The following is a 16,930-nucleotide window of genomic DNA, read 5'->3' as shown; positions in this document are numbered from 1 at the left end:
CAAGAAAATTAAAGTTAAGTAAAAAACACTAAAGCATGAAGAAACCGTCTGACCCTGGTGTTACAAGTCTGTAATCCCAGTGTTCAGGAGACAGGAGGATCACTTCACGTACAAGGCCAGTCTGTCTCTAAAGGGGATGGGGTAGAAAGTTAGGAATGGAAGGGACAGACAGACTGACTGATGGATGGAAGGATGGACGCAGGGCTTAAGTAACAATCCTTATGTAAGGTTATCTTGTATGTTTCACAAATAAATTACATCAAAATGCAGTGTACCTGAAGCAAACCGCAATGCATTACATAAAGCACAGAAAGGATTACTTCATAATAAGAATGTCATGAGGCATTTCAATGCTCCTAATTCCTTCAACAAAAGTTAACAACCTGCTAGAGCTCCGCAACCCATGGCATCACCCCACACTGATCCCCTAAACTCTTTCTCTTGAGTCACTCGAATTTAAAAAAAAATAAAAAAAGTGCTACATTTTCAACCTTCCATAAATGAAAAGACTTCTCCAAAGTCATCTTATGGCTGATACACATCAAACGCATCCGCATTACCTCAACTCACAGCACTCCTGAAGAGGCGGCTGGGCTAGGGGTGCAAGCGAAAGCTCTAGAGTTTGTAAGGGCCCCCTCCCCTAGAACATTTCAGTAGAGTCTCATGAAGTGAAACACTGTCCGTTTCACTTGTTTTATTTTGCCTGTGTGGAAAATTACCTTTCTGGGAACTTTCAAACGATCATGGTAGCAGCTCAGAAAAACTATGAGACGGTATTTTTTTTTAATAACCTCTGATCCTGTACTATGCTTGATAATTCTAGCCATACCAGATCTCAGATAAAATGGCAGGTAGTATCCCTGCTATAGTTTCCTTCAGCTGAAAGATGTCGTGACTATAAGCTGTGCACGCTCTGCAGAGTCTTCCCCGGGAAGAGTAACTAGCAAAAATTTTGTGAGCTTTATTAACACATCTAAGTGGAACCTGTGTGCACCTGGGCAAGGAGATTCGCCCTTCAAACACATCACTGCGCCGCAGACGCTAAGCCTGCCTCAATGGCCAGCATCATTTCAACCGGTGGACATATGGCATACTGGGCAGATTAAAGAAAAGTTAGCAGCCATTCCAGGTGGGAACGTCCAATCACGTAATGAATTGCCTAAGATTTATCTGCCAAGTATTCGAGTTTTACTATAGGAGCAGCAGGTGCAGCCCTGAAGCCTGAAGTCCATAGACTGCTTTTTAAAAGGCTTTTCTGCTCTAATGCTGTTGGTTGGAGAAGGAGAATTAAAAAAGAAAAGGGGAAAGGGAGTGAAAAGGAGAGGAAAAGAGAGGGAGGGAGGAAGGCGGGGGGGGGGGGGGGGGCGAGAACCACAATTCTACTCCCCAACTCGTGGCATGACAGCGGCAGGTCCACCCCCACAGTGCTCTCAAACCTGCACGGGCACCGTCTGAACATTCCTCCCCCCACTCCTTTCAGCTTTCCCTACCCACTTCAGGCAGACAAAGGTGAGTCACCAGGCACTGTGCTCGGTCCACTTGTCACTTAGGTAAATGTCCTCAAACAAACTCCCGACAAAAGGCTACTTTAAGTAACAGAGCAAATAACATCGCGGTGAGCCCCGTGAACTCCACACTCCCTAAAGCCTAATAAACCTGAATTAAACACGACTCAAGTAAAGACGTCTTCTGGCTGAAGTGGATAAAAGAGGATTTTCACTACTTCGCAGGTCCTTGCCCCTCGTAGCCCCCTTCTCCCGCAGGTCTTCCCGCCTTGGCTTAGCAGCCGCGTCCCGGAGCGCCCCAGGGTCCCAGGGTCCGTCTGCGCCCGCAGCACCCCCCCCCCCCACCGCCCGCCTCTGCGCAAGGTGCGACCGCGAGGCGCCCGGAGGCCGGCGGGGGCTCCAGGGAGCGCGGCCGCTGGAGCTGGGACCGTGAGGGCGCCGCAGTCCCCGGGCCCCCTACCTGCTTGGCAGCCGCGGTCCCCCGATGCTCAGCCCCGCAGCCCGGATCACAGCTAAGGGCTAAGAACAATCCCGAGGTAGATCCGATCCGCCGCAGAACAAGACGAACCAGCCCACAGCACCCGCCGCACCTCCCGCCTTGGCCCCGCCCCGAGGCTGAGGCTCGAAGGGGCGGGGTCTCGTGGAGGCGGGGCTAGGGGCGGGGTCTCGTCGGGCGGGGCTTGGGCAGGGCGGGGCCTATGGGCCTATGGGCCAAGAGCAACGGAGGAGTGTCAGTCAAGGCGTCTGCAGATGGATTGCCTAAGGAAAGGTCGTCGCAAAGCTCCCTCATTGGTTAGCAAGAGCAAACATAGCAGAACTCTGATTGGTAGTGGCACAGTAGCACCTCCTCTCCGTCCCGCCCCGACCTGCTGCTGTGTTTGCCCTTGGCTGCTCAGACTCAGGTGGCTGCCGGATGAGGTGCTGTAAGGGAGCTAGCAACCTCTGAAGAAAACTCCGGATGCTGGATTCCCTACGCAGGATATGAGCTCCCCTCGAGCCCCTACTATCTTGTGTCTTTTGTAAGACGTTTTTGTTGAATAACATCCCAACTTCATATTAATTTAGTGAGGTCGCTGGGATATATTTTAAATTTTTACATAAAATTCAGAAAGATGTCAGGAAAAGGTCATGCTATGTTTGGTGAGACTGGAAGTAAAGTCCTTACTGCCTGTCAGAGAAAGCATTATTTCCATAATTTTTAATAAAACAAGCAGAGAAGGGGGGAGGGAGGGGGAAGAAGGGGAGGGGAAGAGAGGGAAGGACAGAGAAAAGAAAGAGAAAAATTGGGCCGGGCGTGGTGGTGCACCTTGTCTCGAAAAAACGAAAGAAAGAAAGAAAGATAAGTGGGGAGCCTTGAAGATATGCAAGGGACTAGTTCTAAGATAGAGGAAAATACAATAATTGCACCCTTCAGTCTCTTGAAGCAGGGCACATGACGACTGAGTGAGTCTGTTCTTCTGTATTGGGGAGGGGAGGCGGAGTGGCAGGGAGCTGGGGGAAAGGGAGTGCCCGTGAGACAGGGTTTCTCTCTGTAGCCCTGGCTTTCCTGTACTTGCTTTGTAGACCAGGCTGGCCTTCAACTCACATTGATCCGCCTGCCTCTGCCTCCCTGAGTCCTGAGATCACAGGTGTGCGCCACCTTACCCAACTTCCTTCCGGAATATTCTGCAAGACATAAAATAATATATAAGCAGACGTATTACAGCAGGACTCCCTGATACAAAGTATTTTGTACTAAATAAATAAATCTTTGGCCCAAAAGGGAAGAAAAATGACATGGAAAGAAATCCAGGTGCTAAGTGGAAAGCTCAGCTGGTGAAGAAATTAAGAAAACGTGAGTTTCATAGTTTCATGATGTGATCAATCAGAATATTAACTGTCAAAGGAGGCAGAGAAGTTAGGACCAATGGCCTATGCTTAATCCAATTAATGGGAATTCTAGCACATTTTCTTTGTTTCTTTGTTTGTTTCAAGACAGGGTTTTTCTGTGTAGCCTTGGCTGTCCTAGACTCATTTTTGTAGACCAGTCTGGCCTCAAACTCAACAGCAATCTGCCTGCCTCTGCCTCCAGAGTGCCACCATGCCCAGCTTGGGAATGTTAGCACATTTCCAACCAGGCCGCATGACTGAAACCTTGGCCAGTAAAGGTGTGAAGCAAAGTCCACTCTGCCATACCAATCTCACAAATTCTAAATAGGCCACAGGAAAACAGTCACTTCCAACAACTCCATGAACTATTTAGTAGTGAACAAAACAGGCATTTTTGTTTGTTTACACTAATGTGGGGATCCAAACATCAAAATCGAAGGTGACACTTCTCGGCAAATTTCTGCTTCACTTGGCTTCCAGACGCCAATGATTCTCCCTGCCAGGTTTCCAGTGAGACCATCGTGGCATCACCGAATCCTGATGCCATGGGATGGCATGGGATGGCAGATGAAGGCTGCTGTCGTCCCTTCTGCAGAAACCCTGGGGGAAGAGATCTGAAACAGCACCAGACAGTTTCATAACTTCTTTGACGGCCCTGAAGTAATAAAAAGAATTTCAGTCACTTTAGCATAGTTCCCTGAGAGTGTGCCCCCCTCCAGCTGTGTGGGGTCCCTGGTTTGGTTTTGTATTGCAAAACAAAACAAACAAAACCCTTCCAGCTAGGCAGCCTCTGTCCTTCCTTATGGAGAAGGAAATCTGACTCTGCATCCCCAGGATCCTCACTGATAATCACACACACACACACACACACACACACACACACACACACACACACGCTGGTAAGATCTACTAACAGGGTCTGCAGTTGCCAGGAGGGTTTGTTCTCTGAGTTGGCCAATGACTTGACCAATGATGACTGAAGTTTGTGTTTCCCTCTCGCCAGTATTTTCAGTCATTTCTGGAGACCTGAACTTGTGCAAGTGACTGCGCCTCTCAGGGTCTGGCACTGTCTCCAAGTTGTCATCTCTCTCTTTGTTTCCTGCAGTGTGTGTGCTGTGGATTGTTTTCTTGTGGTTCCCAAAAAACAACCCATGCATGCCTTCCTCCCAGTTACAGAAGAGCACCTCTGCCTTCTACAGATGGATTTCTCTATTCTTTCTCCTCCACTCTAAACCAGTGCCTGAACTTCTCAACTTTAGATGGGTCAGGTCAAGTTCGTACACTCTAAACCCACAGTGAGCTGCCCTTGCTGCCCTACCAGTGTCCCCTCCTCCAGCGAAATTAGGGACAACAGTATAGAAGTTACAAGACTCACAGCATTGCTTCTTCAGAGTAAATTCTATTCCTTCATTGAATTTTTTCTTCGCTGTCCCTTTACCTCCCAGGATCTTATTTTGAGTGAAGGATTTTTTTTTTTAAGAGTCACAGTGGTAGTCTGAATGAAGGTGGCCCTCATAGGAAGTGGCATTAATGGAGGTCCAGCCTCGTCGGAGTAGGTGTGACCTTGTTGGAGGAAGTGTGTCACTGGGTGGAAATGGGAGCGTTGAGGTTTCAAAAGCCCAAGCCAGGCCTAGTGGCATGCTCTCTCTTCCTGCTGCCTGCCAATCCAGAGGTAGAACTCTCAGCTCCTTCCCCAGCACCGTGTCTGACTGCACACTGCCAAGCTTCCCACCGTGATGATAATGAACTAGACCTCTGAACTGTAAGCCAGCCCCAATGAGATGTTTCCCTTTATAAGAGCTGCTAGTGGTGTCTCTTCAAAGCAATAGCTCGTTAACTAAGACAGTTACCAAGTGACTAAAGCTCCTTTCAAGGTTTGTTACTCGCTCAGGCAGCTTCAGAATTTCATACCTGTTGTCTCTTGCCACTTCAGTCAAAATTAGGTCCATCTTGTTATGTTAATATGAATTTCTTTTTTTTTTTTTAACAAATCTCTCCAAAGCAGAGGAGATTTTTTTTTTAAGATTTATTTATTATGTATACAGTGTGCCTTAGATCTCATTATAGATGGTCGTGAGCCACCGTGTGGTTGCTGGAAGTTGAACTCAGGACCTCTGGAAGAGCAGTCAGTGCTCTTAACCACTGAGCCATCTCTCCAGCTCCTAATATGAGTTTCTAAAAAGCCGTTTCAGCCCATTAATACCAACACCATAGGATTGTAAAAAAAAAAAAAGTTCCCATAAGTCACACTCAAATATAGTGCTATTTAAGAAAGAGAACAACAGAACACACACTCTTGCCTGTCAGTCTCTTGATCTCTCTGACCTCCAGCGTGAGAACAGGTAGACCTATGTTCTACTCAGGACTTTGTTTGTTTGTTTGTTTTTCAGGACAGGATTTCTCTGTGTAGCCTTGGCTGCCTGGAACTTACTTTGTGGGCCAGGCTGGCCTCGAATTCACAGTGATCTGCCTGCCTCTGCTCCCTGAGTGCTGGGATTATACATATTTATACACTACCACACCTGGCTCTTTGTTTTGACTTGGTGTTTGTTTGTTCGTTTGTTTGTTCTTGAGGTGGGAGTTGTGTATTGAGACAGGTTATATATACATAGCCCTTGCTGGTCTAGAACTTGGCTTAAACAATCCTCCTGCCTCAGCCTCTAAAATGCTGGGATGATAAAAGTGTGCCACAATGCTCAGCCACATTGGTCTTAACTTTACAGTTACCAAGGAAATAGCTGTTTCCTTTAGGAAAAATATTACTGCATATTAGTAGGCTGTTGCTCATAGCTTGCATTTAATGCCTGAGGCACTCCAGTTAGGGCACTGACTGGAGTCAGAAGAAAGCAGAAGAAATTGTTTTACCAAGTCTAGCCTGCTGTTCATTGGAGACAAGTGACTCAAAGGCAGCTGTAGCCCCATAAAACCCACCCCCACTCACAAGCTGTACCCCTAGAGTTCCTCTCCAGTTGGGAGTAGCTACACCTAAGAGAATCTCCTCCAGCTTATGCTTAATGCTTTATAAGTGTAGTAGGACTGGCTTGTGAGTCTTAGAACTTTCTGAGCTTCCTGGGCCTTGCAAATTTCTTCTGCTTCCTGAGTCTTATGCCCCACTCCTAAGAGGGAACTTTTAAATTCAGAAGAAACAGCTATGTACCATGTTCTGCTTTGAATCTATCACAAGACTTTCTCCCTCATTTTTTTTATTAGACTTTACTTAGTGTGTGTGTGTGTGTGTGTGTGTGTGTGTGTGTGTGTGTGTGTGTAAGCGGAGGTCAGAAGACAACTTGTTATGACTAAGCGATACTGCCAGCCCCTCTTCTCAAATTCTGTCTGTGTTCTACCCTTTGCCTAAACACATGACGTTCCCTCTCTGCTTGGTGCGCCCCCCTGGGCACCCCTTATCACACTCTTCCTTGTTACACTTTCATAAACCAGAGCTCGTTGGACTAGTTTGACCTAGGAGAATCTGGCTGTTGGGAATTACCCTGTAGAATTAGTTCTTGAAAGCCGGCACGATATAGCACATGGCTTTAACACCAGCACTCTGGAGACAGAGGCAGGAGGATGGCAAATTTAAGGCTATCTTGGTCTAAACAAGAGGAGACAGAACCAACAAATAAAATGGAGAGACTTAAGCTGTTTATAGTACGGGATTAAGAGGCATCAGTCTAAACTTTTGGCAGCCGCTGGAGTTCATGATGGTCTTTTCTATTTGGCAACTCTTCCTCTTCTTCTATTTGGCTCCCGTGGATATTTTGCAATGTGATCCTTCAGTTAGGACATTTGTGTGTGAGCTCCCAAGTAACACCCGGAGGTTGGGTTAGGAAAGACAGCTAGATAGCTGGAGTATTTGAAGTGGACCACTTCTGTTCTAGGGATACCCTTATGCACACTCACCTGGAGGCTTCAGCACAGAAAGTGGCATATGAGTCCTGTCAAATGGCCAAGAATTTCTAGTCTGATAAAATAAAAAAATAAAGCCGGGCGTGGTGGCACACGCCTTTAATCCCAGCACTCAGGAGGCAGAGGCAGGCGGATCGCTGTGAGTTCGAGGCCAGCCTGGTCTACAAAGCGAGTCTAGGACAGCCAAGGCTACACAGAGAAACCCTGTCTCAAAAAACCAAAAAATAAAAATACAAAATAAAAAAGGAATGCTGCTAACTCCTTCAGTACTGGAGTGCTCACCTGAGGTGCCTCAGCCAGCTGGTAATTTATTTCTCCAAAAAGACAAGCCCTGTAATATATGCATAATATATATTACATACATTTGTGTGTAATATGCTTGCTAAGGTGTAGACGTCCCCTCTGAAACTGCTGATGAAATTTCCTTGCCATTAGACCCATCCTAGGAGAGGGCCCTTTAAGAGCTGACTAGGTCATGGGACTCTCACTGCCATGAGTGAGCTAAGCTGTTATTCAGGATTGGCTTAGTTGGGGATGGGGAGTATAGGGGGGAGTTCAGTTTCCCTGCTTTTCCCCCCTCCAGCTCTTCATGTGCTTCTGGCACAAAGCACTCTTCATGCAAAAGTAGCAAAGATGCACTGTAGCCTATGCAATCCTCCTGCCTCTGCCTCTCAAATTCAGGTACTGCCGTAGCAACAAAAGCAGATTAAGGCAGCCTCTGATTCAATTATCAGCATATGTATATGTAAGTGAAATGCATCTATACACATATGTATGTCCCTATACTTACATACCACGCATATACACTTATGTATAAACCATATAGATTCCCATACTAAACCAAATAAACTAGACTAGTAAGCCATTATCCTAGAAATCACAACTTTGGTATCATTTCGACTGATTTTAAAGCATTCTTCATATGTACAAGCTGGGATCAGACAGGACTGTTTTGTGATGAGGTTCGATAGGGTGAGGTGGGATGCAAATGTGTATACACTTGTTCATGTGTACATGTGTGTGCATGTGTGTGTGTGTGTAGAACCCAAAGACTGATCATAGACACACCCTGCTGCACCTAGCTTTTTGCAGTGCCAATGCCAGCTCAGGTTCGAGTGTTTCCTGAACAACCACTTTGCAGACTAAGCTGTTGCCTTGTCTCCAGAAAACAAGCTTTTAGTCTCATTTATTTTTAAAAAACAAACCACTAACATGGAGGCAGAGACAGGCCAATTGCAGTGAGTTCAAGGACAGCCAAGGCTACACAGAGAAACAGCCCCCCAAAAAAAGAGCCGGTCCTGATGTTGGAAGTTCAAGGCCTGCCTGGATTGATTTTATGTCCAGTAGAATGGCTTGCCAAAACTCTGTCTCAGATTGTTAAAAAGAAAATAAGAAGCTGTCTCCCGGAGCATGCTAAGGGCAGAATGCTTGCCCAGCATGCTTATGTCCCTGGGTTTTATCCTTGTGCCCACCACCCCAAATCAAAATCCTGGTACAACTGAGAACATTTCTACATGTTGCCAAAAACACACCCTCCTCACTTGTTAGCCATACACACTAAACCAAGGAGAAGTATAGAACATTAACATGTATAGTGGGGGTGGGGATTTTTGCATTGTGAAAGCTGGCTTTGATGGGAGGGTGTGCCACTTACAAGCTAAGCAGAGAGGAGCTTGTGTTTAGTTAAGCCAGGTTGTCTCTGTGCTCTTGGCATGGAGATCCCAGTGGAGCCGGGCAGGCAAGGTTACTCCCTAGCTGCTTGGGTTTCCTCAGAAACATCCCTGACTACACCATCATTAATTAATTTACGCTGACCTAGAAGTAAGAAGCCTCCAATTGACTCTCTGCTGAAAAGCTAAGCACCACCTTGCTCCACTCCACACAGAGAACTGGGAGAGAGGTGTGTGTGTGTGTGTGTGTGTGTGTGTGTGTGTGTGTGAAGGACTTGGCAAAATAGCCATAAAAGCACGGGGGGGGGGGGGGTCGCTGGGAAGACACAGACTTAGAATCATTGTGAATTTAAGCTCAAATATACTTAAGTTGATGCCCTGTGTCCAAAAAGATGAATAGTGATTCATTCAACAGAGTGTAAAATATGCATGATGCTACTAAAAATTTGATTGAAGAAGCTAGGCCTGGTGGTGGACACCTGTAATCTCATCACTTGGAAGGCCAACCAGGAGTGTTATATACATGTACAAAAAAAAACCATAATAAAAATGCATTTATTTGAACATACACATGCTAATAAAGCAAATGAATAAAGGAAGTACATAAACTATGAGCTTGTTTAGAACAAAAGCAAACTGGGAGGCACACAAGTTTGAGTCCTGCGCAACGATTCTATTCAGCCATTCAAGCCAATGGTGTGATCTCGGTATCTCAGTATGTTCCTGCGGCTGCCTTCTTCTTGAGAACATGTGCACACGATCATCTGCCCACCAGCTGCCCACAGAGCTCACGCTGAGCCAGCACAAAATAGGTGGAAATACGAGCTGGCTTGGCACCATTTCAAAATCAGGTGATTCCATGGAAAAGTCCAAGTCACCAGTTCCTGCTTTTAAGCAAAAATGGGTACAGGAAGACGGCCTACTTTCCTGCTTGGCAGAGCTTGGCAGGACCAAGTGTGACCCCCTCAGAGCTGCAGTTTGCTTTGCAGTCTGTTACGCACCGTGCCTGGCCTGCTGCCATCACCCACCCCAATGCCACCCTTACCACTCTAGGTACCCCAGTTTCACCTCCAGAATTATGTCTGTTTTGTTTTGTCTGAGACAGGGTCTTGCTACTCACTGAACTACGTGGTATGGAAGGGCTTGTTGTTGAAAATTACAGGAATTACTTTAAATTAATACATAATATAAATTTATCTAACTTGAAATATATTTTTTTAATAGAAAACAGTTAAGTCTTCCATGCGAAAGCACTCCATACAATAAATGAAAATGTACACGTAAGGCCCGGCACATCGTGACCCTACTTCCAAGAGTATGAAAAGGTGAGGGACATCACAGGGGGGACCCTGACAGACACTGCCTCAGGTAGATGGCTTAAAAGGCATGTTGTCGGCGTGTAGAGTCTTCCTCCTCAAAACCCATGCCCCTCAACTCATCATGGCACAATCAAATCACAGCATAGGTCCTGCAAAGGAACAGGTTCATCAAAGACAAGGGAATTCTGAAACAATGGTAGCCAAGAGGAAGCCTAGGGAGACGCATAACAGGAAAATATACTGTCTTGAAAGGGAACTCCAAGTCCGGCGTGGAGGCGCATGCCTTTAATCCCAGCACTCGGGAGGCAGAGGCAGGAGGATTGATGTGTGTTCGAGGCCAGCCTGGTCTACAAAGTGAGTCCAGGATCCAGGACACCAAAGGCTACACAGAGAAACCCTGTCTTGAAAAAAACAAAACAAAACAAACAAAAGCTCAGCTCCATTCTGGAGGTTGCTATCGTACAACACTGCTTTGATTAGAACTCAACACATCACCTACATCTTTAAGGAACCGGTCACAGTGAAAATATGAATGGGTGATGCTCTGAGGCTAGCAGGCCCCGCCCAGTGCAGAAGCAGTGCAGCTGATGCCTGATGCCTGCGGCTGTGGGTGTCAGGCTCTGAGAAGCAGTGTTGGCAGTCTAGAGTACTTCGCACCTCACTATATATAATTCTCCTAACACGGGAAACCTTCCAACATTCATGGGTAATTGCTAGTTTGTTTATTTTGGAATAGAGACTCCAACTCCTGGACAGATACTATAATTACAGTTTCCTCAATCAGAACAAAGGGAATAGTAAGGTCCGTGGCACAGGAAGGCGCGGAGCTCAGAGCCTGACAGACAAAGGGTCCTCCATGGGAGCTTGGTTGGTTTTTCTTCCTTCCTTACAGGATAGAATTCTGGGGCTCTTAGGCTGAGTCAGGACTCTCTGTCAAGAGACAAGGCTCTGGAAATACTCCTAGATGCACAGCCTTGCCTTTCCATGTGTGAGAAGTTGGAAAGAGTCTCACTTGTCTGACCTTCGTCAAAAGGCAAGTCCAAATACCACAGCCTCTGTCCACTGCCATCTGCCGATGAGCCAATTTCTAGGCGCCCTTCTATAGTTGGCCTAAAGTGAGGCTTTGTGTCTGCTCTAGTTTGCTTTTCTGTTCCTGTGCTCAACACAATGAACAAAAACAACCTGAGGAGGAAAGGGTTTGTTTCCATGTCATACTCCATCCCTGAGGGAAGCGGGAATTCAAGCAGGGACTAGAACAGCACCCTGGGCGAAGTGCTGCTTTCTCACTGGCTGGCTCCGCTAGCTTCCTTACACAGCGCAGGCCCACCTGACTAGGGATAGAGTCCCCTACAGTGGGCTGGGCCCTTCCACGTCAGTTATCAGTCAACACAGTTCACCACAGGTATGGCCACAGGCCAATCTCATCTGGCAACCCTTGAACTGAGACTTTCTCAAATGCTTCTAGGCTGGGTCAAGTTCACAGTTGACGCTAATTAAGACAATATCCTAAGGCAGCTATGTTATAGGCTACCCTGAGTACCACAAAAAAATTCGTATGTGTGTATACATATATATTCCTCAAATTCTTTAGGTTTAAAATTTTAAAATATAGGATATATATCCAAAAGATACAGTCATATTATGTAGCCCAGTCTGGCCCAGAAGTCGTCTTCCTACCTTAGTAGCTCAGCAGTGTTATCTCATTATTACATCTGAGTGTGTGTGTGTGTGTGTGTGTGTGTGTGTGTGTGTGTGTGTGTGTGTAGTTTGAGACAGGGTCTTGTTTGGTTTTGTTTTTGGTTTTTCGAGACAGGGTTTCTCTGTGTAGCCTTGGCTGTCCTGGACTCGCTTTGTAGACCAGGCTGGCCTCGAACTCACAGCGATCGGCCCGCCTCTGCCTCCCGAGTGCTGGGACTAAAGGCATGCACCACCACGCCCATTGAGAGACATGGTCTTACTCTATAGTCTCGGCAGGCCTCAAAGCTTAAGATCAGAAGATATATTGAAATATTGAAAACAGAAACCATCTGTCAAGGTTTGAATCTGAAGTGGCCCAGCCACACACCACAGGCTCTTGCTCCTTCCCCATAGCTCGTGACCTATTTTGAAGGCTGTGTGGTGCTTTTACGAGGTAGGGCCTGGCTGGTGGCAGAAGGTCACCAGAAGTAGGTCTTTGGAAGTTCCATCTCTGGCTCTGACTTGCTCTTACTGTTTCCTAGGCCACCACCAAACAAGCAGCTCCCGCCACAAGCTTCCATCCCACTGTGGACTGAGCTGTTCTGCCATGCTTTCCACTGCTGGGATTGAATGAATCCTCTGCAACATTCCATGCTATGAAAGACTGAAACCCTTTGATACCTTGAGACAAAAGGAGCCTTTCCTCTCCTGTGTGGCTAAGGCATTCAGCCACCATGATGCAAAGATGAGGAATGCAGAACAAGCTCTGAAAAATGCACATTTTAGCCGGGCGTGGTGGCTCGTGTCTTTAATCCCAGCACTCGGGAGGCAGAGGCAGGAGGAGCGATGTGAGTTCGAGGCCAGCCTGGGCCACAAAGCGAGTCCAGGACAGCCAAGGCTACACAGAGAAACCGTGTCTTAAGAAAACAAAAACCGGGGCTGGAGAGATGGCTCAGAGGTTAAGAGCACAAGCTGCTCTTCCGGAGGTCCTGAGCCACATGGTGGCTCATAACCGTCTATAATGAGAACTGGTGCCCTCTGCTGGCGGGCAGGTACACATGCAGACAGAACATTGTATACATAATAAATAATTAAACCTTAAAAAAAAGAAGAAGAAAAAAGAAAGAAAGGAAAATGCACATTTTTAGCCTCTGCTAGCTGCAGAGGGACCTTGCCTGTGGAAGGTGGGAGAGTTTCTGCTCACACCTTCCAGTCATCTACACGTCACATCTCTGTAAAGGGGATCGATCTGCTCTTGTCCCTGGAGACTGAGAGCAAGACATGGATGTGAATTCAGGGGAGGAAAGCGGACAGTGTAGGACAGAGGACAGTGTGGGACACTATGGGACAGAGGACAGTGTGGGACAGTGTGGGACAGAGGACAGTGTGGGACAATGTGGGACAGTGTGGCAGTGTGGGACACTGTGGGACAGAGGACAGTGTGGGACAGAGGACAGTGTGGGACAGTGTGGGACAGAGGACAGTGTGGGACAGAGACTGGAGGTGCCTAAGGAGGACATGCCCTCTGGTATTGGCCATGAGTGAAATTTTCCAGGCAACAGTGACCTGGATGTGTTGAGAGGACAGTGAGGTTGCCAGAAACAAGGACTCTGGTGGGGACAGGCCACCATAGTGTGATGACCTACATTGGCAGGTTGAAAACTCTGGACCTCTTCCTAAAACCAGTAGGAGCTGCTGAAGATTTTTTAGCTTGAGAGGAAAACTGTTATTTTTGGAAAATTAACTTGGTGGAGGGCAAAAAGAGAAATGGTTCAAAAGTCAAATAATTGAAATTTCATTTTATTTTCTTTACAATGAAAACAGGAAAGACCGTTTTGTATGGCCTCCTAAGAAAAAAGCGACCAGGCAGCAATCAGACTGAAAACAGTATCCCCCTACATACACATCCTTGCTCTACAAATGCCTGGAAATTAAGCAAAGACAACATTCCCTTAAACAGACATGGAAAAAAAAGCTATGAATTTCACATGAGAATACCGGTGTGCTCATGCTTACCCAGCTGATAGTAGAATGGGTGTGTGGGAGGACTCAGGGAGCCTGCACAGGGAAAAGATCTCCTTACCCTGGGGTCGGAGTCTCTCGCTAAGAATTTTCAAGCCTATTACCAAAGGACAATAATCGTTTTTTTTTTTTTTTTTTTTTTTTTTGAGAAAATTTCACCATATCATTAAACACATTTATAGTCCAAACATGTTGGGCTCCTCCTATCTAAGGGGTCCTTTGAAATTTCTTTATCGTCTCTGAATGTAAACCTGTCAAGTCCCTCATAAACCTTAGCATACTAAGTTCAGCAAATAAGACCAAGACATTTCACTCTAAACATAGCTAAAGAACCACCAAGATCATATACAGATATAGCTATTTTAAGACACTTAAACAGTACATTTGTCTTGTTACTTTGTGTGTGTGTGTGTGTGTGTGTGAGAGAGAGAGAGAGAGAGAGAGACAGAGAGAGAGACAGAGACAGAGACAGAGACAGAGAGAGAGAGAGAGAGAGAGAGAGAGAGAGAGAGTATTGCTGTAGCATATATGTGGAGGTCAGAGGTCAGCTCAGCCAGATTGTGATTTCTTTCTACCCTCTGAGCCCCAGGGATGCCCTCAGGCTGTCAGGCCTAGCAGCAAGCACTCTTCTCACGGACTCACCTCACAGACCCAAACAAGACATTCCTGAGAAGCCATGCTACCTTTCCCTCACTTTCTTACCCTGCTTAAGTCTTCTGGTTCTGTTTGGTTGGTTTGTTTTTGATAAATCCAAACCTTGGTTCACACTGACTCATTGGCTCATCTACAGTTACATTCGGCAGTGTGAGGAGATCCTGGCTCCAGCTGCACCAGGTCCCTGAAAGGAACTCCTCAGCCTGCACAGCCTGCAGTATCAGGCTGTGGCTCCCCGCCACTGGCAGGAAAAGCTGAACTGTGTTTACCCACCTCCGCCTGTGATCTCACAGTTTCCTTCTGCCCTCATTTTTCCACGAAGGGATTTCCACCCAAACTGGTAATTCATTTTCCCAGGTGTAAATCACAGGCGTAAAAGGCTTATTAGTAGAGCGTGGTGATGCGTGCCCTTAACCCAAGCACTTGGGGAGGCAGAGGCAGGTGGATCACTGTGAGTTAGGGGCCACCTTGGTCTGGGATAGCCAAGGCTACAGAAAAACCCTGTCTCAAAAAGCAAGAAATGAAAGAAAGAAAGAAAGAAAGAAAGAACTGCTGCTGCTGCTGCTGCTGCTGCTGCTGCTGCTTTCAAAACTATGAAATGACCAGAAGAGAAGAGATGAAGCTGTGGCTCCTGTTCTGGAAACAGCTTCATGAAGGAGGATGCCACGTTCCACCTTAACTGAGATCAGCCATTACACATGGTAATTCAAGCCAGGTGTGGTGCCTCATGCCTTTAATCCCAGCACTTGGGCAGCAGAGGCAGGCAGATCGCTGTGAGTTCGAGGCCAGCCTGGTCTACAAAGCAAGTCTAGGACAGGCAAGGCCAACACAGAGAAACCCTGTCTCAAAAAAGCAAAAAACAAAACCATGGTGTGAATTACCACGCAGCATGTTGATGAAACTGCTCCATGACCCCAACATGAGCAGGGACAGGACACGGCCTTCCTCACCATGCTTCTGGGCTAGCAGCTGTGTTACCCTTCTTAGCTGATCATGGGTATTCAACAGTAATATAGCTGTTATGATCTGAATGTCTGCATCCCCCATCCAAATCATACACTGGGATTTTATACCTTCGAGGTGAAAGTACTAGGGGGTAGAGCTGCTTTGCGGTGGTTAAGTCATGGGAATCTTCTGAACGATGCCCTGGAGGGTTGCTTTGCGCCTGCTAAGGTACAACTGAGAATGCCATCTACGGGCCAGGGCTTAGGTCTTCCACAGACACCAAGTCTGACAGCACCTTAGTCTTAGACATCTTACTCCCCTGAACTGTGGGGAATCAATTTCTTCTGCTTATTTTTCATTGTGCATGAGTGTGTGTTTGTGCATGAGAGCTCCGATTCTCCCTGGGATGCCCGGATGTCACTGGACACCAAGCCGAGAAGGATGAAGCAGAGTCTGGGAGCAGAAGGATGGGGGAAGGGGGGGAGAAGGGGCTGAGGGGGGTTCTCAACAAGATTCCAGTCTGGCTGGGAGTGCTGGAGGGAGAAAACCTCCTCTAAGGATGAAACAGCAACTCTCAGATGATATTCAGGAAACAGCGTATTAGACTTTATTGGTGAAATAGCTCAAGTTTCTGTGTGTGTGTGTGTGTGTGTGTGTGTGTGTATACCTATGTATGTATGTGTGTGTGTGTGTGTGTGTGTGTGTATGTATGTGTCATGGTGAACAAGCATTATTATATAAACCTTGGGAAGCAGGGAGGGTGTTTTAGGGGATGAATACCTCCCCTTGGTTAGGGATGGCGTGCTGGTGATGCCCTATTTACATCCAGGTACCTGATACCTGACTAATCCTCCAGTGACCACCTGGTTGGAGGTTGTAAGTGACCCAAGGCAGGCACAGAAACAGGAAGGGAAGAGTCCCACTCCTGCCCTGTCACAGGATGTGATTTTAAATCTCGAGTCTGAGATTTCCGGGGTTTGAACGTGGTCCACTTGACCAGTCCCATGCCAATTCCTCTGGTGGTATGGCCCACATACCTCACAGGTACAGATACATGTATGTGTATGCTGCATAAGCCAGAAGTGGGTATCAGGTCCCCTGGAGCTTGAATTCCAGGCTTTTGTGACCTGCCCAACATGTTCTAAGAACTGAACCTGGGTCCCCTGCGAGAGCAGCAAGTGCTCCTAAATGCTGGGCTTCTCTTCAACTCAATTTCTGCTGTTGATAAACTAGCTAGTTTTTTAGTCTTTGTTACAGCTCCCTTACAGGCCTTAGACAACAGCAAACGTATGACATGCCAAGAATGACTGTAAGTAGCTGGTACATAATTTAACTCAAGGTTATTATTATTATTATTATTATT

General features: G+C 46.7%; 1 protein-coding gene across 2 annotated transcripts in view; it reads right to left on the bottom strand.

Annotated features, from left to right (window-relative positions):
* Positions 1–2,128, bottom strand: part of Mpp7 (MAGUK p55 scaffold protein 7) — a 203,597-nt gene extending 201,469 nt beyond the window's left edge. For both annotated transcript variants that reach the window (XM_051151157.1, XM_051151158.1), the window contains exon 1: positions 1,966–2,128. The gene's annotated coding sequence lies outside the window, so the exon portion shown is untranslated. The remainder of the gene's footprint in view (positions 1–1,965) is intronic.
* Between the last annotated feature and the right edge of the window lie 14,802 nt (positions 2,129–16,930).

This window comes from Acomys russatus, chromosome 9, assembly GCF_903995435.1.
Source record: "Acomys russatus chromosome 9, mAcoRus1.1, whole genome shotgun sequence".
NCBI classification, from domain to species: Eukaryota; Metazoa; Chordata; class Mammalia; order Rodentia; family Muridae; genus Acomys; species Acomys russatus.
Note: the sequence above shows the minus strand (reverse complement) of the source record. Positions and strands in the feature narration are given on the sequence as shown.